Here is a 21223-nt window from a genome sequence, read left to right on the forward strand (position 1 = left end):
TGTTTTACTTACTCTGAGCTTTCCGTTATTTTCCATCTTACACATTTTAACTTTTCCAAGGATTTACTAGAAATAATTTTGACCTTATGACTTAGGAAATCCTAAGGTTGTGTATTTGCTACAGTTACTCTTCGTGCTGAGTGTGATTTTGTTTGGGTTTTTCCCTAGCTCTTCAAGCCTGATGGCTTGCTGTGAGCCTGAAGAAGAATATTGGAAGGTGATAACTGTAAATCTTTTAATCTGTGTTGGGATTTTATCTGTTTCAGATGTTTCCATGCTTAGAAACAAATAACCACTTTAGTCTGTGGAAGTCTGTATTTTTGAATCAAAAGGAACAGTGGGAGGGAAAAACCCCAACATTTTGCAAAGTTTGTTCTGTATTTGATACAGTGTTGGTAGAAAGTCAGTACTGGAGCAGGAAGGAGAAACTGTTGAAAGAGCGACTTGCAAGTTGTAGCAGTTCTGGGAACTGACCCGGACTTACTGCTGTTTTCTTGGAAAAAAATGTAGCAACACCTCATTTTTCCAAGTGTATGAATATGCAGGAATATGAGTATACATATCTGTAGGTGAGTGTATGTGTTTGTGTATAGTTGGTTACATGGTTGTTTTCTAGAGAACTAGTTCTTTCAGTGTCATCCTCTGCTTGATTCATTTGGCTGAATGATAATGTTATTCCATAAATAAGACTGTCGTCAGTCCTTTATTTCAAAAGGGAAAGGCAGAAGCTTTTTGTGTGTTCTATATTTTTTGTATCATTTAACGTCAAATTTTTTGTGTATGTGCTTGTGTATTTATTCCCGTTCCTGTCATAAGAACAGTTCTGCTGTAATAAGTTTATATTTTTTTCCTTTTGATTATATAATTTTCAATGTTTTACAAAATTCTCAGGATATGATCATGTGAACCAGGAAGAACTTTTATGATCACATGTTGCTGTTCATTCTCAAGCTCTCAGCTTTTAGGAGAAATGGGTTACATACTAAGTACTTCTTTGGTATATTGCTTGCTGTGTATGTAGTAGATGTAGTAGTCTGTTATCTGATCATGAATGAGAATTGCAGTATTCTGTGCAAAGTAAAAATGGTATGCATATGCATGAGGGGGAGGATGGGTGGTGCCCAAGACAATTACCACATGAAATCTGAGTATTGTGTATTTTTTATTAATTGCATTGTTGGCTGTTTTGAGGCTTTCCTTTTTTAGATCAGAAGTTCTAAGAGGATGAGAAATCTGTCATGTCTAATATGTCATTTTCTGATATGAAATAGTTTGTCAAAATTCCAAGCAAGCTTAAGAGTTTGGCTATTTTTTCCTTATCCGTTAGGTGTCTCTCTTTAGCATATCATTAGGAGGGTTTGGTGCTGTCATTTGTTTTAGTATTTGCAAGATGGTTTGTTTTTTTTTTTTTTTTTGTCTTTCCATTTTAAACACACTGGCTTTACAAATACAACAGGGTTTTGCTCCCCCTGGAAGCTGTTTTGTGGATGTCCATACACTGTCTCTTTGTACATTTCTTCAGATGTGTTAAAACAGTGTCTGAGTTTCAGGTTTGATACCAGTGAAACTGCATCGTCTTTCCTCTTTCCTAAGAGCATTCCATGCCATACAGGTTCAGGAATTGAAAGGTGAAAACTTACACCTTTCTTTGGCAAAATGTTTAATTTTAAATTCAGACTGAAAGTATTTTTTGTTGTTCTTATTGGGTTTGGATTGTTTGTTTTTTCCTTCAGCTGTACAAATTCCAAAAAATGGAGTTGGCACCAAGTGAAAGAATTTGAGTTCCAAATTTGTGAGATCACAAAATTTAGAGCTCTTTGCACAGAAGGGCAATGAATCCAAATGAATCCAGCATTATTCTATTGCTTATAGCTTTATTATTTAATCAACACCAGGAATTATTACATTTAAAGTTTTATTTGACATTCCACATCAAGAGAAGCCACCAAAGTTCAGTGTTCCTATAGCCATACTACTGCAGAAATCATTATTCATTTTTTTTGTCTGGCTTTGGGGGAGGTGGCTGATACATATATTTACACTTCCTATTGCCTGCTGAGATGTGGAATGTACATGTGATAATGAAAGCTAAAATTTGGAGGATTGTTCCACACTGGTCTGTGAGGTATGATAAAGTTTCATGTGCACAGCCCTTGCGTTAAACTAACAAAAGACAAACATCAGCAGATAGTACTTTAAACTCTAGTGAGATCCCAGTGTGCTTTAAATACTGAATCAGTGTCGTGGTTTAAGCCCAGCCATGCAGCTCGCTCTGTCGCTCCCCACCTTCCTCCCGCCCCCCCCCCCCGCCACTCCTGGACGGATGGGGAGGAGAATCGAAAGAATGTAACTCCTGCGGGTCGAGATAAGAACAGCCCAGTAACTAAGGTATAACACAAATCACTGCTGCTACCACCAATAATAATAATAATGATAAAGGAAATAACAAGGGGAGAGAATACAGCCACTCACCACCTGCTGACTGATACCCAGCCTGACCGAGCAGTGATCTCACCCTTCCAAGTAACTGCCTGGGCATGATGTGCTGTGGTATGGAATACCCCTTTGGCTAGTTTGGGTCAGGTGTCCTGTCTCTGTTTCCTTCTGGCTTCCCCTCCTCCCTGGCAGAGCATGAGACTCAGAAAGTCCTTGGGCAGACTAAACATTTCTAATCAGCAACTAAAAACACTGGTGTTATCAGCAGTGTTCCCAGGCTGAAAGTCAAACACAGCACTGTACCGGCTGTGAAGGAGAAAAATGACTGCTACTGCTGAACCCAGGACAATCAGACATCTAAAAATAAAGACAAGGCGTAAAACTTACCTTGTGAATAAAATTGTCATATATGTAAAGAGGAACAGAATGTACAAAACTGAGGTCAGTTCTACTTTCATTTATCTCTTCTATTTTGACATTTTTGTTAGTGAACTAGGAAATCAATAAAGACTAATTTCATTGGCAAGGATTAGAGAGTACACAGGAAGGAACACTCAAGAAGTCTATAGTTGCTCTCAAGGGCACTTTGAGTAAAACATATTTATAACAAAGTAATTTGAATGGTTCTTTCTGTCTAATTGACTCATATATCAAGCATTAATTCTTTAGAATACTCAATATACAAAACAAAGTTTGTGATATTGGACATAAAGAAAATATTTTGTTTATTTGAGTTACTTTCACACCTTCATAATGAATGCGTGTCTGGTAATGTGAGCTCTTTTATAAAAATCATAAATCATAATAAATGTAACTCAAAGTGTCAGTATAATACAGGAAGTGTCCTAATAACTCCTTGTTAATCAATAAAGTTCAAAAATTAAGTATATTCCATGTGCATAATCTATGATGTAATTTCTTTAGAAGAAAAATGCAGATTTTGTATAGGAGATTAACTAATTGTCATCTGGAAAGTTAGGTATATTAATTCTGGAGTTAAGAATGTGGTTGCACAGTGAATACCCAGCTACAGAAAACACTGATGTTGGCAGGAGAGAAAAATATATTCCTCAAAGCTGAGGAGGAGCCAGATGTGCTTTCAAGCAAAGCATCTGGGCCAGTTGACCCCAGGCTATGCAAGACCACCAAGAGGAAATGGTGAGTGATAGTCTTTGGTGACTCCATGCAGTGGGGGTTGGAGGCAACAACCATCTTCGAGCCTGACCTGTTGTATAGTTTTCTGCTTGCCTGGGATCTGGGAAACTGTGGAGAGATTGCCAAAGCTTGTCCAGATCTGTGGCTGTTACCTCCTACTGTTTTTCTGTGTAGTCATCGGTGATACTGCCACGGGTAACCTGGACAGTACCAAACTGTCTGCAGAGCTCTGGAAGCAATAGCTAGGGGTATGTGGGCCCTGATGTTCTTAATCTTGTGGGGAAGGGGTGTGAGCATACAGCATATCAATGCTTGATTGCAGAGCTGTTGGTGGTAACAAGGTTTTGGTTTCTATGATAATGGCACCCTTAGTGAGGAATCAGCATCTGTTTAGGAGAGATGGGAGCCTACCCCTGTAAGAAGGGCAACAATATCTTTGCCAGCAGAATGCCTGACCTGGTAAGGAGGGTTTTCAATTATCCATGCCAGGGAGGGTGAGAGTTACTGCCAGCCTTGTAAGAGAGTGATGGTCAGGATTGACAGCAAAATGCCTGGGGCGATGTGAATGAAAGTGAGCACAAATTCTGCAAAACAAGGCTTAAGTGGGGTTGTCTCAAGCATTTGTGTGTAAACAAGGAAATGCCTACAAGGCACCATTATGACAAAAAAATCCCAGACCCTTTCTGAGAAAGGCTGAGAAAGACTTAGGTGCCTTTCTGATGTGACTGTACACTAATGTGGAGAATAAACATGAGGAATTAAGAGATGTCTGTGCAGTTGCAGGGCTGTGATCTTGTTGGAATCATTGAGATGTGATGGCGTGGCTTTCGTGACTGCAGTGGAAGAATACAAGCTCTTATGGAAAGACAGGGAAGATAAGGAGGTGGAATTGAACTTTATGTGAGAAAACAGCTGGAATGCATGCTCTTTTAGGCATGGCTGATGAGCCGACTGAGAGTTTATCAGTTCAGTAAGGATTACAGAAAGGACAAATGGATGAGGCCTTCTGCAAAAAGCTAGAAACAGCCTCACATTTGCAGGCCCTGGTCCTAACTGGGGACTTCAACTACCCTGGTATCTACAGGAAGAGCAACACAGTGGGACATAAACCAAGCCAGGAGGTTCCTGAATAGCATCAGTGACACCTTCCTCACCCAAATGATAGAGGAGCCAGTAAGGAGAGATGCTCTGCTAGGGACGTGAAGGCTGAGGGCAGCCTTGGCTGCAGTGACCATGAGATGGTGGAGTTCAGGATCCTGAGAGGAGGGAGTGGAGTAAAAGACAAGGTCATAATCTTGGATTTCAGGAGACTTGACTTTAATCTCTTCAAGGATTTGTTTGGAAGAGACCTATGGAATAAGACTGGAGGAAAGAGGGGCCCAAAAAAACTGGTTGATGTTGAAGGAATACATCCTCCAAGCTCAAGAGCAGTCCATTCTAATGAGCAAGAAGTCAGGCAGAAATACCAGCAGACCTGCATGGATCAGCAAAGAGCTCCTGCAAAGCTCAGGCTTACAAAGGAAGTGTACAGAAAGTGGAAACAGGGACAGGTAACCTGACAGGCATAGAGAGACACTGGCCAATCATGAAGAGATACAGGAAAGCCAAAGCCCACCTGGAACTGAAGCTGGCAGGGGATACAAAAAGCTGCAAGAAGGGATTCTGTAAGCACATAAATGGCAAAAGGAAGACTAGGGAAAATGTGGACCCACTACTGAATGGGGCAGAGGCCCTGGTGGCCCAGGACATGGAAGAGGAACAAGTACTAAATTCCTTTTTTTCCTCAGTCTTTTACTAGCAAGTCTGGCCTTCAGATGTGGCAGACCCCAGAGACCAGGGAAAGTCTGGAGCAAGGAAAACATACCATTGGTGGAAGAGGTTCAGGTTAGAGAATGCTTAAACAAACTGGACATACCGAAGTCCATGGATCCTGGTAGTGTGAATCCACAAGTACAGGGATGACAGATGTCAGATAGGGAGCTGACAGATGTCATTGTGAGGTCCCTCTCAGTGGTCTTTGAATTATCATGGTGACTGGGAGAAGTGTCTATATAATGGAAGAAAACAAACACCACTCCTATCTTCAAGAAAGGCAAGGAGGGCCTAGGGAGCTACAGACCAGTCAGCCTCTCCTTGATCCCAGTGAAACTGATGCAATAGCAGATCCTGGAAGTAAATTCCAGGCACATGAAGAAAAAGGTTATCAGAAGTAGTCAGCGTGGGTGGAGAAATAGGCTGACAAAGACCTTCATGCAGTTCAACAAGGACAAGGGATACATCCTGCATCTGGGGATGAATAATCCCATGAACCCCTATATCCTGGGGCATAAAAGTAGCTCTGCAGAAAGTTACCTGGGGTTGTGGTTGCAATCAAGTTGAACATGGGCATGGCAATGCGCCCTTGCCACAAAGGGATCCAGTGGTGTTCTGGGCTTCATTAGGAGAGTGATGCCAGGAGGTCCAATGAGGTGATCTTTGCCCTCTATTCAGTACTGGTGAGGCCACACCTGTAATGCCGTGTACAGTTCTGGGTACTGCAGTACAAGATAGATGTGGAGCTACTGGACAAAGTCCAGTGCAGGTTCACTAAGACGATGAAGGGACTGGAGCATTTCTGCTATGAGGAAAGACTGAGAGAACTGAGACTGTTTATCCTGGAGCGGAGAAGGCTCAGGAGGATCTTACAGACATTGTGCAATTATCTCAAGTGAGGGCATGAAGAAGGAGCCAGTCTCTTTTCAGGGGTGCCTAGTGACAGGACTAGAGGTGATGAGCACAAACTGAAACAAGTGGGTCCCTCTGAACATCAGGAAAAGCACTATAAGGGTGCCTGAGCACAGACATTGTCCAGGGGTGCTGTTAATTCTGCACTCTTGGAGTCTGAACATGGTCCTAAGCAACTGGGTCTAGGTACTTCTACCTGAGCAATGGGGTTGGACTAGGTAACCAGAAGTCCCTTCCAACCTCAAACATTATGTGATCCTATAAATCAGCTAAAGTTAATACATGTTCAAATAAATTCAGTAGTATTCCCACATCTAAGTCCCACAGACTAAAAATTATCTAATATTTTAATGTGATAAAAGGAATACATATTTGGGAACCCCAAATTTCGCATTATTTTCTTTATATTCAGTGTCTAAAAAAAACACTGACACCTATGAAAAAGCAGGCTATTTAAATAATGAGAGGTATATGGCTGTACATATTTTAAGCACATCCTAATTAAATATTGTGAAGAAAAGCATGAGTACTTAATTCATTGTTGGCTTCCTCATTGGTGCCCAGCTGGCATACAAGACAGTAAGAGCACCAAGTTGTTTTTAGTGATGATTAGAATGATATGGCCTCTTACCTAGCTGTAGAATAAATTTGTAAATGCAAAACATTTGAAGATGAACTATCTAGTCCTATAGTTTTAGCTGTGCTGCGTTTAATGCTGTAATTGTGAATGGGCAGTCAAGGAAAGAATTCTGGTACATCCTAGCTGTGTTTAACAAACTACAAGGGAGACTAGACAGGACTTTAAACCTTATTATTAGTGTTTAGCAGTGCAATGCACACCCCTGCATCATATCACTCAATCATACTTTTGGGCCTTATAGCTTTCCTATTCATCCCATTTGAAATATTGAATGGACTGTATGCCATCAGGTAGTTGTATTACATACTTCTAATGAATAGTGAAAAAGGCAATATAGAGAAATCTATACTCCCCTTGCAGAACTGGCACCCTGCTGAGCAAGTATCTAGTCTTACTCTAGGACAGCCGTGTTACATTACCTGTTTCTGAAGGAATTTTCTCATAGAAGTTTAAAGAGACTTGTAAAAAAAAGCCTTTTGGATTTTTGTTTTTTCCTATTCTAGAAAGTGTTTAAAAACATAATTGTTCTTTAGAAAAGATATTCTATTTTTCATACCTGATTAGCAGTACAATATAAACATACTAATGTTAATTTATTAAACTACTGAATATATGCATATAAGTGCTGCAGTGTCCCACACTAAATCATTACTTCAATGTAGGAGATATTTGTGTAGAGATGTGATATGATGATTTTTTCAGAGAGACTAACGTGAAAACCACGTATATACCAAACACCTCATTGCAATTTCATTGGAACCGCATACACATTAAAATTAAGCATGTGTTTGCAGTGAACTGGGGACCCAAGCAGAGAAGTGACAGAAAGATTAGATATAGTCAAAATACATAGTTCTAGGCATGTATTTCTCTGAGTACTATGTAGATAAACAAAACTTCAAAGCACTAAATTTTATACAAGCAAGAAATTTTAGAGGTAATGTTGTTTCAGTCTTTGTTCTCTCTAAATCTTTCTTCTGTCCTGTTTGTCTTGTCATCTTTTTTGATCCTTCCTATTTTGTGTTTATTTATATTCCCTTTCACATAACAGTAAGACCTTTAGTGATTTGTGGTCAAATAGCTCTGGACAGTGTGGATTCTGTTAGGCAGATTCTCACTTCACAATAAATGAAACAATATACAGGTGTAATAAACATATTTTATATGTTACACATTTGTTGTGCTACGTTATTAAGTTGTAATGATACCTTGATACCCAGGTGTTCGTCCATCAGAAGGTCGTTTTTTTCTTTTTTTAAATATACACAAAAGAGACTGGGAGCTGAGAGTTTATCTGGCTGTTAATTATAGACTATTATCATGACAAGACTTAAAACCTATTGTATGGAGTCCAAACAATATTGGTTAATGCACATCGTAATTCTAAAAATAGAACTGGGACTAAGTAGAGCTTGTAACACTTATCACTTAAACAATCACTGTAAAACTTCATAGGGTATTTATAATACTGTGTTTAGCATGGTGTCAGGTTTCATTAGTTGATGTCTGCCTGTTGAGAAATGCGTCTTTGTTACCGATAGTTATTTAGCTAGAAAAAAAACCCAGTGAATTTTTACAAGTTTTAGAATTAATTGGTCTGCATAGCATTTAGCAACAGAAAAGCAATATTGCTCAATTTTTATGAATAAGGGTAGGTTGATGTTGAACAATTTTGGAGGGAAAATTCCATCAGCCTAGTTCACTACTCTTATGAGACTGATGATGTTGAATCTGCCATTTTTATGCCCGAAAAACTGCTGCCGCCATAATTTCATCTCTTAATGTCATGGACTGCTTTGGCAGTGAGACAGGGGTCATATTGTGGAGCTGAAGAAAAACAATTTTGTTGCCAAAAGAGATGAAACAACCAGTGCCTAAGGTCAGCTGATGTTCTTGCCAATTGCTTCATGGCATTAGACCCTTCTAAACCTTTCTTTTAAAATCTTCCATCAAAAGATTGGAATACATTAATCTTGTTCTTTACTACTGAACAGAAAGGATAAGTAGTTCAGTATTAAATTTTAAACTATTTTTCTCATGAAAAACAAGGTAAAGACTTTTAAAACTGGCATTCCTGTCTTTTAACAAAGTAATATCCTACTTTCATGCCTTTCTAACCTGAGCTGATAGCTATTTCATGTATTTGTTTTAAAAATTGTTATTTTCTGTTAAAACATACCTAATTATGAAGAACTAATAAAATCCCAGTGCCTTTAAGAGAACCTAAGAGAAATACTTTTTTTCCTACAGTTTTATCTAGTGCCTGGTGAAAACAGCAAACGATAATTCCTACTTACATCCCTAATATGTATTGTTGCTATCTTTGTGCTTGGTGTTATCTGGCTACTTTCTTTGCAAAACTCTCTCTGAATTGGTTTCTTCCTGATTCTGTTTCTTTTGCATGCACATATACGAAGACAATACCTGCCTAAATTTTTCAGTCCTTGTGTGCCTAGTAAGGCTCTTAACCAAATTTGTAACACCACCTTATTTAATCTATTTCTGTCCTAGTATTTCTTACCAGTTTCAATGGTGAATTTAGTAAGTTCAAAGGTGGAAAATTGCTAATATGCCTAATGTAATTTTACACATTTTAACACATTCTAGAAATTGATAGTGAATTGTCTTCATAAACATCCTGTAGAACACTGTTAAGGTCATGTTTATAGGGAAGGTCATCTTGGGGCACTAGTTTAACTCTGTGTGGTAAAATACTATGCAAACACACAGAGTTGATTGTGCATGTATGAAAGGGGAAAATACTAGTAGTGATATTTTCAGTTGCTTTGATTGCCAGTTTATACTGCCAGAATATTCCCTAGTGGCTTTGCTTTCCTTAGTCATGGGCACAAAACTGAGCCAGAATCAAGCACTCATCTGGAAGCTGGCAACAGATTTTGTTGGCTTGCCCATTTCTTTTGATAAGAAGGGCTTTGTCCCTTAGCATAAGATATGGTTGACCTTGAGTTGTCTGCAGTGTTGTTAATGCTGAAGAAATGACTGACAAACAGCAATTATGGAGAAACATGTGGTTGTTGCTATTCTTGTGCTCTCATCAGGTATTGTTACGCATTTGAGGTCAGACTGTGAAAGGTAACATTCTGGATGAAACAATGAAGAGGAAATAGCATTATTTTCAAACTCTTTATTCATGACTGCAGATATTTTCTATATGAGTTGCCCTTTCTATCACAGTGACTTCTACAGACACGATGATGAAAAATATTAAGAAAAAGATAACAACTGATAGCTGGATAAGAAGTTATTCATAAACACTAAGCTAAAAGCAGACAAATAATTGCATGAGCCGTTGTTGGCATCACAGTAAAGTCAGAGCTGGTTTTCAAATTTACTAGTATAAGGACTCCCTGCTGAAAACATGTACCAGACGCAGGATTTTCTCAAGGTTAAATGTGATTGTAGTGCACGCACACATACAAATTGAAGACAGAGATTAAATCACAAAATAATGAGATCTTTCCAAAAGGTAGTATACTACTCTGATTATCCTCTCTATCTTTAAGATAGCTTATGTTTTAAGTCTTTGTACACTATGGTTATTGAGAAATTGCATTTAAACTGATGTCGTTGAACTTGATGGTCTGTGCATTTTATTGTATTACCTGCAGAAAATATAAATTCATGTAAAGTATCTGCAATTTTACTTCTGTGTGTCAGCAGTCAGAATTAACTTTTTTTTTTTTTTTTTTTACTGACTCCTTACACATCTGCAATAAGGTAATAAAAATCACCGGAAGACATTAATGAAATGGAAACTACTGTAAGAAAATGAAATAGATATGAATAATTAACATTCTGTGTTCCTTACCAAAACCATATTAGTTTGAATTTATTGCCAACTGTCAAAATCAGTGACTTTAAAACTTCAAGATAGTGAGGTCGATCTTTAAAAAATATTTTATTATCTCTCTAATATTATGGAGTGATGGTTTAACACAGAGGGGAAATAGTGGACTAGTTAGATTGCCATAGCCAGAGGGTCTCTGAAGGCCATGTCTACTCTAGTGATTTGTCCTGGTGCAGTAAGAAATACATTATATGATTTGTCCAGTGGTATCCATTTGTCATACGCTAGTTCAGATCTCCAAGTGGTGTGCACAAAACAAAACAAAAATTCCTTTTTGAGGAAAATAGAAGCCGTGATCCAAATATGTTCCAGAGCTAACACTTTTACGCTACATGTCCTTTTCTGTAGTGATTTAACAGAAAGTATCTGGGAAACAAAACCAAGTTAAAATTAAGTTATGTCAAGCTAGTGTCACATGAATGAAATGATGGAACTGAATGCATAAACTGATTCAGGGTGATGCTACAAATAGTTAATTTTCAAATGAACTCTGTTAAACAAAGCAGATTCTACTGTATGCTGTTCTTGGTCCCAGCTTCAGCTTAGAAAGGACTGAATGCTTTCCCCATTCAGCGTAACACCATATTGTGGTATCCAGAAGTTTTTCACATGCCTCCCCCAAAACAGTTCTATGCCTTCAAGGCATAACTAGAGCTCACTGGAAAGCTGTTCCTTTAAAAAATGCTCATTGAAAGATGCAGTTTCATTGAAATGGAAATGTACACAGTTTCATGGATTAAAAAGCCAGAAGGGAGTACTGTGATCATCTAGCCTGGCATACTGTACAACAGAGACCTCATGGCTGTCTTAGTTTCTTCCCATTTGAACTAGGTCATGTCTTTCTAAAGATAAAAATCCCCTTCACATTGTTTTTCAAAAAGCATACTTCAATGATAGGAGCATCTACCATAATTTTCAATGAGGGGCTCCTCATTGTTAATTATGCTGTTAATTCTAAATTTGTCTGTCTTCTCTGGGTTTTCCCTGGGTTATGCCTCTCTCTGTGAGATTGAAATTAAATTTATCTTCCTATGTATATATTTACAGACTGTAATCTAATTATCAATTATACTAAGGAGGTGAAATTTCTTGATTCTCTCACTTGTAGGTCATGTTTTTGAGTACTTTGATGGTTATTTTGTGAATACTTAGCTACTCACCAGTGTTATTTTTTGACTTGTGGATGCAGAAATTAGATGCATTATTTGAATAGTGAAGTAGCTGATGCTCAGTAGTGTCTCTGTTCTTGCTTGAGATTCCCATGCTTGTGCAACCCTGTTCACATTCTTTTTTGACCGAGATTAAAAAAAGTTTGGAGCTATCCAGATGGTCAAAATCTGCAGGGAGCTCTTTGCCTGACAGCTGGTATTGTAAGTTTATAGGTGTTTATAGTTTACAGCTCTGTTGTCACCTTTGGTGATACTAGATCAGACATTGTATTCTTCCTTGATGCCAAGTCCTTTTAAGGACACAAATTCTTGGAGACATTAAATTTTCAAAAAAAGACCTAAGACTGCATTTTTTATTTACTCAAATACAGTCTTGGATCTCTGGTTTTGGTTTTCTTAAAGCAAATAACAGTTTGGGATTAGTTTATCCAAACAGCAGCTTTCAGGAAAAATTAAAGAAATCTGAGGAAGAAGGGGAAGGATTAGTCTGATGATGTAAATGCTGGTTGTGTTACCATATCCATTCTGTGTGAGAATTCAGTGGTTAGAGCATTCAGCCCAGATGCGGGAGATCTTGGCTCACTTTCTTTGTTTCGGGAAAGACAGACTTTCATTTCCTGTTCTCCGCGAGAGTATCACATGGACAGAAAGTGATTTTGCTGTCTGCCAGAATGTATATTTAAGTGTTTCATGTAAAGCTGAGTAGATGCATGAGTTCAGCAGAGTTCTGCAGAATATCTCCTTTATTCCTTAACTAGAGCAAAGAATCACATTGATCTGTGAGATCTCACCTCTCTTTGAAGTGTCTTGGCCACTGAGACAATTATGATGCAAGATTTTTAGTGTGATGTTTTTTTGTGGGTGGGATTTTTTTTCCCTTTGTGTTCCTTTTTTTTTTTTACATGTTTGTTTTTGGTTTTTTTTTCTGATCACTATTAAAAAATTAGAATTTCCCGTTTCTTGAAAAAATATTCTCACATCTGTATTCTTTCTCTTGGTGAACCATGAATACTTACTAATTTTTAAAAAGATAGATCTTATTAGTATTTAGAATACAATTTAAGGACTTTTAAACTTATTTTGCAGTGCAAATATGCCATCTCTGAGAACTTCCCTTGTAGTGTATGCCAATAGTACAGACAAGCATTGAAGTGAAGTTAGAAATGGATGGTGTTTGAGATAATGTTAGAAATGTATATATGTATGTATGTTGTGGCAAAATGTTATCTTTCTAAAAGACAGAATCATATGCCAGTTACAAATTATTTGGTCTTTGCAAAGGAGCAGTATTTCTTACGGAAGAATGTGGCCGATATACTATAGAACCAGTAGCATCATTGGCCTATTTTCAGTTATTTACAACTTGCCTGAGAATTTGTTGCAAAATTTTACATGCTGGTGTCTGCCTCAGCTAGCTTATAGTCATTACAGCTAAAAAGGCCCCATCATTTCAGAGAAATTAAAAAAAAAAAAAAAGAAGAAAGAAAATTTATGCTATTTTCCATTTAAATAATTCATTGTCTGTGTGCTTTGACATGGGACTAGTTTCTATATCAGTAATATGACGTGGCTGCCCAGGAGAAAACGTCTCTATCCAAAGCTTCCACACTTGGTTCTTCATTCCCTCTTCCCTGCCATCAACATTTAGTGTCCTTTGAAAAGCTGTGTTTTGTAAGCTCAGTGTAAGTCAGCAGAATTCCTTGAACTGAAATGCTAATATTCTGTCATCACTAAGCATTTTTGATCCTCTCATAGTTGGTAATTGTAACAGGTGGCAATGGTGTATACTTCCTCCCTTTGCATCTCCTACATCCAACAAGACCTTGTGCATCAACCCCACATATTCAGTTGTCTCATCACTGCTAGCCCCTCTGCTGTTCCTACTGAGCTACTGAACATGCTTCAGAATAAATTTCCTCCTTAATGCAGTTTTGAGCCAGAATAGCTGTTGGGCATTGGAATTGTGAGTTGCAATGCAGTTCCTTTCAGTTGGGCCATTGCTAGCTGTAGCCTGGCTGCTGGTGCTTGGGTAAGCCTGATGTTGATAACTGAGCATATTCTGAAACAGACTTTAAAGAAAGTGAGGGAAACTTACTGGAAATTGTAAGGAATTGAGAGTAATTGTGAAAAAGACTTTTTGGAAGTTGGTTTTAGGGTGAGGAACTAGAACCAGAGATGAGAAAGATGAGAGTTTCATTTGCCAGTGCATCCACTACACAGAGAGGAACATGCTTTCCAGCAGGATTTCACAGATATTTATGGACAGCACAGGACAAAACATCCAGAACCTTGGCTTTCATTTCGGGCTTTGGAGGCGCATCCAGTGTGGCATGGACTTTCCTGCCCAGTCCACATCAGTTCCACCCATATCACCTTAGCCATGGGTCCTTATCACAGTCAATCCAAACCTTTTATATCTCTCACCCACTACTGTGTCTTCCTGTTATGGCCTATTTCTCATCATGACCCATGGACCTCTTCAAGCATGCACACTTCCTGTCATCTTCTCAGCAAATTTCCTGTCTGGCTTCTCAGCAAATTTCCCTCCCTACCATCTATGTGGCAGAGGCTTTCTGACCGAGTATAGGTACTAAAATAGGAGTGCTTATCTCTGTCCTGGTTTTGTTTCTTTTTTCCAGTTTTTGCTCAGCTAATCTTAAGTTTATCCACATCCATTGGCATGCTCTTTCCTAACTCCTTTTCCTGTCCATCTCTTACAATTTTCCTTGACCAGGCATTCTTGACATTTTCATTCCCTCACAGTTAAGCAAATTCCAGTAAAAATTCCCATACCACAATTTATGCAATTTAGATTAAATATAAATATATTAAATACAGGTCTCAGTTCAGCTGTATTTTGACTTTGTAGGGCTGTTGTTTGAGATGTAACGTGCTTTCTGTGTTGCTCATTTTTTGCTCTGAAAACTGAATTGCTACATTTTCATGCCACTTGCTATCCAAGTCTTCATAATCTTAATTAGCATATTTTTACAATCTTATAGAGAAGTAAGGGAGGAAAGGGAGTGGTGTTATCCGTATAAAATAATTCCACATATGCAAATTGAAAAAATTAGAACCTAGGGTTTTTTCAGGCTTCTTATAGGCTGTGTATTAACTCCTGTATGTTGAAAGTAGAACTTTTCCGGATTACATTTGCAGCTGCGTTATCAGCATTTCTGCAAAAGATATTTAAGAAGTAAGTTGGGACAGGATATATGGGGGTACAATTAATGATGCCTTGGAGAAGGTTGGTTTAACTACCTTATCAGTGTAGTTAAGGCATCCAGCAGAAGGACACAATCGAAGTTTTCCAGGAAAGCTATCACTTGTTCTGATCATGATACCTTCTTTTCAATTGTGCAGTTGTTTATTACACAATTTCCAGGTGCTGCAGCAAACAAAATAAAAATTCTACTTACAGTCATGGTTTCCTATCAGAGCAGATTCATCCTGAGCATTAAATGAACCTGGAGTTCCCTGGGAAAGAATAGTGGATGTTCATGAAGCACCACAGTGCTGTTATTTAAAGGTACAAGGGAGGCTGAATTACTTCTGGATTGGTGGATATAAATCTATTTTGAATGTTTGATATGCAATCCTCCTAGCATTCTATTAATTTATCAAGGTAACTGATATCTGAAGTTGAAATGTTCATCTGTTGCAAATAACTACCTCACTGTTCTAAACATAATCTTTGGAAAAGTATTAAATGCTAAGAGGACTTATAAATATAGTAAGTGGCACACGGCAGAGATGGATGGATCACTACAGATGTAATTTGGGTATAATCATTGTAAAATTCAGCTGCTATAGATTGCTGATAAGCAGGGCTTTGACAATAAAAATAAATTATCTGAGATACTTCCACTGGCTGTAGCACCAACAAGCATGTTGACATACAAAGTAAGTGTGTTTACTGGCTAACTCCTATAAATGGAAAGGGATATATACCTGGCATTTGGACCTCTATAGACCGGGGCACCTTTTTCAACATAAAAGGTAGGACTTAATAACCAAAATACAGGTGTCCAGTGCTATTTGAAATGCCCGACCACATTTAACCTAGCCTCCAGCTGTTACTCCAGAAGGACTCAGATTTCCTCTGACGTCATGTCTTTCACCCCCAGGTCTCAGATACCCTCAGTGTCTGAAATGTCACTGGCTGTGTTTGAGCCGCTGAATCGAATCATAGTTCCATGTCCGAGATGTACATTTTGGAAATAAATTGTACGTGTTATGGTCTGGCAGCGATCCTTTCTTGGAATACCTTTCAAGGCTTAAATGATTTGGAGCTCAGAGATCTCCTGAATTAGGGAGATTTTTTTTCTTATTAGGGGTTTTTATTTTTAATAGCCATTGGTAGATTTTTGTTTCCACGTGAATATTTTGATTTTTTTTTGGAGTAAAATGTAGCATTTATGATTCTGTTCCCAGAGGTGTAATTTAATGATGTTTCAAGGTTTATCTTCTTTTTGTTTGGTTTTTAATCTTCTGTTTGCTATTTCCCTTGCTTGTTTCTCAGAAGAGACAGTAAAAAATACTTGCCTGTTCACCTCCTTAATGCCACTTCTAATACATGGACTTTGGTATGTCCTTATCTCTTTTCAAGGCTAATGAATCCTGGTCATTGTACAGAAATTTTATCAACTTTGATCCATTATTTGCCCTTTTCTGTACCCTTGGCAATTATATTGTATTCTTTTTGAGGTAAGAAGGACCACCAGAATTGTACACAGTGTTGCTAATTTATTCTGTGGCATTATAGTTTTGATATTCCTTTCATAGTAACTTGCATTTTTCTCTTTGCTTTTTTTTGACTATTATTAAGCATATTCCTGATATTTCCAGGGAGTGATCTGTTATAACTTGAAGGTCTTGCTATTAATTTGTAATGCTTCAGAGTCTATCACTCTGTATGTAAAGCCAGAATTATTTTTTGTTTTGTTCTCTCAATTTCCATCTGTCTATACTGAATTTTATTCTGCCTCTTCGTTGCCTAGTTGCACAGAATCGTGATCTCTGAAACAATCATTATTTTTATTATCAAAGTGAGCAAATTTTGTAATTCTTTAGTGTTAGGTCATTTATGAATCTTTTGAACAGCACAGGTCTCAATAGAAATCCCAGTGAGACTCTAAATTTTCTTTTACAGTGAAAATTGACAATGTATTCCTACACAGCTGGTTCCAGAAGGTTCTGCAATGGCCCCACAGATGGCCAAAGCTGAGCCCCTCATGCTGGTGGCATAGAATCATAGAATAGTTAGAGTTGGGAAGGACCTTAAGATCATCTAGTTCCAACTCCCCTGCCATGGGCAGGGACACCTCCCACTAAACCGTGCCACCCACGGTTCTGTCGAGCCTGGCCTTGAACATGGCCAAGGACGGAGCATTCACACCTTCCCTGGGCAACCCATTCCAGTGCCTCACCACTCTTACAGTGAAGGCATATTTAAGATAGGGCAGAAAATACCAGATGGAGAGAGAAGGAAGCAAAAAGAGCGAGAAACAGCAAAGGCAACACCAAGGTCATAGGAGGAGAAGATGTTCCAGGTCTTGGAGCAGATACTCCCTGCAAACCTACATCAGAGATGATTTTCCTGACAGGAACTGCAGATTGTGGAGAGCCCACATTAGAACAAAGAAAGAAGGAGCAGTAAAAAGGAACTGCTGTATGCTGACAGTAACCTCGCATCCTCCTCTGCGGTACAGAGAAGTTTGGAGGACAGTAATGAAGTTGGTCCTGAAAATGTGGGGAGAAAAGGTGGTTTTTTTTTAATGTTTTTCTTTTTGTTTTCCACTACCTGAATTAGTAATTCCTTTTTCATTTCAATGGACAATAAATTGATTTCCCCGCAAGCTGAGTCTGTTTCCCCTGCAACACTCATTAGTAAGCAATCTTCCTGTCTTTATCTCAACCTACTTGTGTTCTCATTCCTGGGTTATCTTCATGTTTTCACCCCAGTCCTACTGAGAAGGGAAGATGAGTGACTCTCTGAGTGGAATTTTGGCTGTTAACCAAGATTAACCTACCTCATTACCTTTGCTTTCTCCTTCTTACTCATAATTAATACATACAGGTATTTTTCTGAATGGAATTGCAAGAATTCTGATAAGCAACGTTGTTGAGTGCAGGCTGGAAATTAGAAAAAAAACAAACAACCCAAAATCGAACAAAACAAAGCCAGACATCAAAAAGCAACACCCCAAAAAAGAAATGCTCCCCCTTAATATCCCACACCACCCTCCTAACCCTCCCACCCCACCACCCCTCCTTGCAAAACAAAACAAAAAACAAACCCTCTCAACCCTCTCTGGTCTATATACACGTCTGCTTCTTTAGAAAAAGTTAGTAGATTCGTAAGGCCCAGTTTTCTATAATACAAATTATTATGTCATAGTTATTAATTTATCCGCTGGTACTATTTTGTTTTAGAATATTAGCACTTTGTCTAGAATGGACATTGTTCTTACTTACCTGCTTCTCTGCTGGGCTCCTATGAAATCCCCTTTCAAAAATCCATGCCATATTAGTGTTTTTCAGTCTCTTGAGTGCCAAAGCAATTCTGAGTGAGGTTTTATAACATGCTTAGTTCTGTTATTATTGAATAATTTAGAAAATTTTGGTAAATATCAGTTAGTAGATAGCAAATTAGTTACTTTCTCTTTTGATTGTTTGGAGGTTTTGTGAAGAAGAAGGGCTTTATGCAGGGTTTATTATGAAACAATTGTTAAAAGATCTGTTATCCTGGATGCTTTCCTTGTAAGGGATGCAACCCTTGTTGACTTTCCTGGAGCTAGTAGGTTTTTAAAGTGCAAGCACCCTCATTCTGTTTTGACTTTAGAAAAAGTTCTCTTGTACAGCTTCTGTCTGATGCCAGTTCTTAATATATCTTTCTTCCTGATACCATTTATTCAGGTGTGTGTGAAGATTTCTACTATGTCTGAGCTAATAGCTGATACTGAGAACATCTTGGAGAATGCTGCCATGGAGCTTCTTGTATTCAGTTTCTCCCAGAACTATAAGCATTTTCCCTTTGGACTGTTCTTGTGTTCTTTTTTGAATCACCAAGCATCTCTTAGCCTGGTAGCTTCCTAGCGTTGACATTGACCAGTCACTGCCCCCCCTGCACCCAAGAGCCAGGCCATCAAATGGCACTTTGGAAGTCACAGATATCATCAAACTATAGGTGGGTTTTAACCTGACTCTAACATGTCATTCCTTCCAGTAAAAATAGTAATAGTAATCTGCCTTCAGATTTCAGTTTTGGAAGCCTGCTTTTTATCTTGCAACATTTATTTTTACAACTCACTAGTTATAGGATGTTTTGAAGATGTGGGGTAAGTTATCTATCTAAAATGTGTGTATACACAAATGTAAAGGATTGTTAATAGTTGCTATTATTTGAAATATGATAAAACATATCTTACCAAAGCTATTCCAAATAAGTGCCCAAACAGCTATAACTTTAACTATATAAAATCTTGAATAGATAAACCTAGTAAAAAAAGCTCACCTAGTATGCAATTTTCTGTAAGGAAAGAGTGCCCATCCCTCAGTTTCCTACCTCTGCAAAGTTGAAACAGATTGGGGCTCCCTAGTTATTATCTGCTTCACCTAGCTTCTGAGAAGCAGGATATAAATGAAGACAGTCATGCAGCTATTCTAATGAATACTGGAAATTTTATAGGAGCCATCAGATGTAGGGCACAAAAATGGCTTAAGCCCATCTTCTTTCCCCTATTTTCATTTCCGTCACTGTACTGAGGTATTTATAGTTATGGGTAACACAGCAATATCCAGAATATTTTATGTAGTTCCTGCTGTTGCATGATTTATGATGATGTTCATCCCCATCAACCTCACATTTATATACACCGTTCTTTACAATTAACTTGTATAACAACAATAGCTTGGTTTCTGTGTTAATATAACCATTATAAACTTTATCAGTTGATAATGTTGGTAAAAGCTTCTAATTATATGTATTAACATTCTGTCTGACCAAGTCTGTATTACTAAGAATGGTCAAACATGACAGTATTCCAAAAATGGCTGCTGGTAAATCCATCAACATTTTTTCCCTTGATTGTCAAGTTGTAGAATCCTCTTAAAGTATTACATATGAAAATTAAACAATATCCCTGACTATCAAAACATCACAGAAAAATGACAATATTTTAACAAGAAGCATGAATAGAAATCTAAGAGTATCTGTGTAGATACAGAAAGGTTGGGATAGGGTGCAGATAGATCACATGCTAAGATGCTGGTAGTGAACACCAGATAATACTTTTCATCTGTGGGAAACAGGCATAGAGTGTAACATTTAAACAGAAATTTTGCTATTGTATGCTCTGTAAGTTTACTTCAAAATCTACTGAACAACATGCATGAACAACAACATACATGTGAATTTCTGGTGTATATTATACCTCCAGTGTCATATACTGGAGTATGTTTGGTGCCAGAAAGATGACAATATTCAGAAGAAAACTTCATGTGATACAGTCATAATAAAAAGTGATCTAGCAGGGGAAATCTAGGCTAAATGGGTAACAGTGTTTATAAAATCCTGTGAAACATGGTCTATGACAGCACTTCAGCCTTCATTTTATACATTAGTCTAGGTGGTACATATTATTTTGTAGACAAAAGTAGAAATGGGACTATACTACTGCTGAGATACCATTTAATTGTGTTTGTGTTGCTATATGGCACTGTTCCACAATACTGTGTTACCTTAGAAGGAAGGGTCACTGCATTGCTTCTTAGAAGAAAATATTACTAAAGTGATTATATTTAAGGATCTTCCTATTATCTTTTCTGTTAAAGCAATAGACTTACAGCTCACAATTTTGACTATACCATTCTCAGACTTTTGCTCCATGAAACATTAAAAGATAGTGTTATTTGACTTAATGTACAGTTTACACTTTTCTTTAGCACTTGTTCCCTTTTTGTGCATCTGTATCTGCTGTGATACAGTAAGCATTAGAAAAATGGCCAGTATATATCTTCCCTCCCTTTTTAAGATGAGTCTCTGAAAGTAAAAAGTATTCCACAGTGAGTCTAAACGTTTTATTATTTATTTAACAGCAGCATTATTGCTAACTTTCTCACAATGACTCTGAAACATACACATCTACATCGACATGCACCAGTCAATAAATACAGGGTGAAAAGAATATTTTCCCTCTGAAAGACTCTTCTCATTGTATTATAATGTCT

General features: G+C 37.8%; 1 protein-coding gene across 12 annotated transcripts in view; it reads left to right on the top strand.

The window, feature by feature from the left end:
- Nucleotides 1-21223, top strand: part of LOC134158478 (uncharacterized) — a 219732-nt gene that overhangs the window by 15627 nt on the left and 182882 nt on the right. Inside the window, exon 1 of one of the 12 annotated variants that reach the window (XR_009962790.1) lies at nt 17483-17758. The exons of the other annotated variants lie outside the window; for them this stretch is intronic. The gene's annotated coding sequence lies outside the window, so the exon portion shown is untranslated. Of the gene's footprint in view, nt 1-17482; nt 17759-21223 lie in introns of those variants that run through there. 12 annotated transcript variants of the gene reach the window in all.

This window comes from Pezoporus occidentalis, unplaced genomic scaffold (assembly GCF_034315485.1).
Source record: "Pezoporus occidentalis ecotype Australia unplaced genomic scaffold, CSIRO_AGI_Poc_V1 ctg13, whole genome shotgun sequence".
NCBI classification, from domain to species: domain Eukaryota; kingdom Metazoa; phylum Chordata; class Aves; order Psittaciformes; family Psittacidae; genus Pezoporus; species Pezoporus occidentalis.